Raw genomic sequence first — 3,692 nt, forward strand, 5'->3', positions numbered from 1 at the left:
TTTCCATAGAATATATAACTTTTAAAATAAAATTTCTCTCTTTGACCCATGGAATAAAAACACTTTGCTTGATTTTAAGAATTTAGATTTCTATTTTTGTGTGTAGTTATCATTGGATAGTTTCACTCTCTAATGGTCAGAGATTCAGAGATGACCACTGGACTAGGGCTGTTACCGACTGGATTCCACGGGACGTCAAAAGACCGAGTGGCCGCCCACCAATGAGATGGTCAGACTTCTTCATCAAAACTGTGAATGAACAGTTTGAGGCTCTTTGTGTTCCTGGAGCAAGCAGATATCATTGAGCTACACTAGCACTCGACAGGGACAAATGGAGATGTTACTGGCAGCCGCTTGAGCAAATCTAAGATCAATGGATGACAAGTGACAAGTGATATCAAAAATTATCACTGTATCTGTCATCATGTTGCTCATCAATTTGCTCGAGCGGGCACCAGTACTGTCTCCATTGTGAGACTTGTTACTGTTTTTGGCATATCGAATACACCACAGGAGCTTGCCAGGCTCTGCCCTGTGGGTGAGATAATCTTCGTAGCTTGCTGGGCTCTCTGAGAGGGGCAGAGGAACGGAACCCGAGTCAGCTGCATGCAAGGCAAATGCCCTACCACTGTACTATCACCCCAGCCCTGTCAAAAATTTTTTGATAAAAAATTAAGGGAAATAAAACTGAAAAAGAATAAAAAACATTGATAAACAAATTTACTGACTTATTCAGGTGCTTTATTTCATATGATGGAGCCTACACTTTTTTTTGTGGGGGGGTGGAGGGTCACACCTGGCAATGTTCAGGAGTTAGTTCTGCACTCAGAAATCTGCACTCAGAAATCACCTGGTTCTGCACTCAGAAATCACCTCTGGCAGTGCTCAGGGATCATATGGGATGTCAGGGATCAAACCCGGGTCTGCTGTATGCCAGGGAAAACATCCTATCTGCTGTACTATCGATCAAGCCCCACCTATTTCTTTATACCCTGATTTTTATTTTGGAAATTTCAAAGATATACAATAAAATACCTAGCTTCAGCAGGTATAGGTTTTTGTTTTCTCCATGCTGTGCACTTGGAGCATATTCTAGACAGCAGATAATTCCATCCACAAATATCTGACCTTCTCTAAAAGATACTTGTATTCACTTTCAATCATGTAAGAAGATGTTATATTGATTGAAGAGCACAGTAGTAACCGTTTTAAACCAAAATAGCTGTTCAGTGAGAAACTAAAATCACTTTTAGATATTATTTATGTACCGATAGTTCTGGTTTGGTTTGGGGCTCTGTCGGGGGGTGTGTGGGATCGAACCTGGGTCAGCTACGTGTGAGCAAACACCCTGCCTGTTGTCCTGCATCCCCAGGCTCTCGGGTGCTGATGACCCTGACTATTCCTGGCCTGATACTTTTTCCCTTGAAATTCGGTCTTGATATTTTGAGTTCCTTTCTGTGGACTTCATCCCTTTCTCTGTACCCCCACAAGGGGGCAGAAGAAGGAAGAGCAAAGTAGAGTTTAAATGAATCCAGCTTGAAGTTCATTTTTATTCATCAGCCACTGAACATTTTTGGAATAACTTTTCAGAGTGACTCCTGAAACAACTTATAATGCCTTTTCACATTTTTTACAGTAATAATCGGGTATTTCTAGGGGGAGTTAAATTTTAATCTTTAAAAAGGCATTTCCAGAGATCAGAGCAATGGCACAATGGGTAGGGCATGCAGCCTTGCATGAAGCTGACCTAGTCGGGTTCCATCCCCAGATGGTCCCCCAAGCACCACCAAGAGTGATTCCTGAGCTCAGAGCTAGGAGTAAGCCCTAAGCCTTACTTACCTCACTCCTCAGAGCTAGGAGTAAGCTAGGAGTAAGCTCTGAGGAGTGAGGTAAGTAAGCCCTAAGTGCAGGGCATGTCCCCCAAACAAAAATAACAACAAGTAAATGATTTCCCAAGCACTATCCGAGTATTCAACTTTCTCAGTTAATAATTTGGGCTTCAGGACCGGAGAAATATCTCAGCGGGCCGGAGTGCATGCTTCCACACAGAAGTTCCAGATTCTATTCCTGCACTACAGGGACCTTTAAGAACCTGCCAGGTAAGACCCCCGAGCACTTAGCCCAGAATAACTTCTGAGGTTTGAGCGTATATGTAGTTTGAGAGTTACAGGTTTGAAAGCTCTTCTTAAAATTTCTCATCAGCTGCATGGGCTTGGGTTGATGGTAGGTCCGTGCTCTGGGACCCTTCATAGTGCCCAGGCCAGAGCAGCCTGCGGCCCCGCACCGTTGCCTGGCCCTCCCAGGGGACAGCAGGCGCTGAAGCAGGTCACACAGCACAAATAGGAGCAGCGTGCTTGAGTCATAGTGCCTGGTGACACTGGAAGACAAACATGCTTGATGTTTACATATTTAGATATTGACCACTTTCAGGGAGCCATTCTATGCAACAACCCTTTACCACATTTTTACTTTAATGATGTCCCTTTTGAATACACAAAATGTAGAGTAATTTAATGGTAGTTTTTGTTTGTTTTGTTGGCACACCTGGTGGTATTCAGGGCTTACTGCTGTCTCTGTGCTCAGGGATCACTCCTGGCAGGCCAAGGGGAACGTATGGGGTGGAGGGGATTGAACCCGGGTAGGCTGCATGCAAGATAAGTGCCCTATCCACTGTACTATCACTCCAGCCCCTGATTCAGTGATAATCTGTAGAAATAACTTGTTGAAAGTAAATTGCTATGAGCTAAATGTCTATTTAAATTCTTAAATGTCTCTTTAAAGTATTGGTTTGAAACTCATTAGTGAAGTTCTTAATGGCTATTCTCTAATTTTCTGTGGTATAATTTGTATATTGATTTTTCTGTCCATCTCAGAGAGCCCGGCAAGCTACCAAGAGTATCCCGGCAGCATGGCAGAGCCTGGCAAGCTACCTGTGGTGTGGTGGTTCAATACGCCAAAAACAGAAACAAGTCTCACAATGGAGACATTACTGGTGCCCGCTTGAGCAAATCGATGAGCAACTAGATGACAGTGACACAGTTATACAGTGAAATAAGTAAATAAATAAGTAAGTAAATAGCAAGCAGGAAAGCAAGCAAGCAACTTGTCATTTTGACTTAGCTGCAAGTAAGGTACAGGTAGGGAGGAAGCGTGAAGTGGTTGTCACTGAGCACAGGAAGGAATACCCATTCCTTGAAATAGGGGATGCAGTGTCCAGGGGCATGTTGCCGTCACATAGCCTGGGCCTCTTCTCCTGGTGCCACTCTCTCCACCTCCCAGGGAAAGTGCGCTATGCTGAAGTCCCATGGCACTGTTCCCTGGGCCATGTGCTGCCGCTCCCTCTGTCTGTCTGTCTGTCTGTCTGTCTGTCTGTCTGTCTGTCTCTCTCTCTCTCTCTCACACACACACACACACACACACACACACACACACACACACACACAGAGCACCAGCACCCAGGAAGGACTGTTGTTTTCTTTCTCTTTTTCTGCTGGGCCCCAAATACAGGCGAGCCGGGCGCTGTACCACTGAGCCCCCTGCCTGGCTCCCAAGATGGAGTGGGTGTAGCATTCATTGATTCATTCGTTCACTCCCTCCCTCATTTTCCCTTCCGAAGTGACGATCCATCAGCTCCGTTTCTTGGAGTCAGAATGCCATCTCACCCCCTCTGGACCCAAACGGGTAGGGAGGAG

General features: G+C 45.0%; 1 non-coding gene across 1 annotated transcript; it reads left to right on the top strand.

Annotated features, from left to right (window-relative positions):
- The first annotated feature begins 2,204 nt into the window (after nt 1-2,204).
- Nucleotides 2,205-2,336, top strand: LOC129406667 (small nucleolar RNA SNORA42/SNORA80 family). Its single transcript, XR_008631144.1, has one exon. It is a non-coding gene; the product is annotated as a small nucleolar RNA SNORA42/SNORA80 family (small nucleolar RNA).
- The last annotated feature ends 1,356 nt before the right edge of the window (nt 2,337-3,692 follow it).

The sequence above is a fragment of the Sorex araneus genome, chromosome 7 (assembly GCF_027595985.1).
Source record: "Sorex araneus isolate mSorAra2 chromosome 7, mSorAra2.pri, whole genome shotgun sequence".
In the NCBI taxonomy this organism is placed as follows: domain Eukaryota; kingdom Metazoa; phylum Chordata; class Mammalia; order Eulipotyphla; family Soricidae; genus Sorex; species Sorex araneus.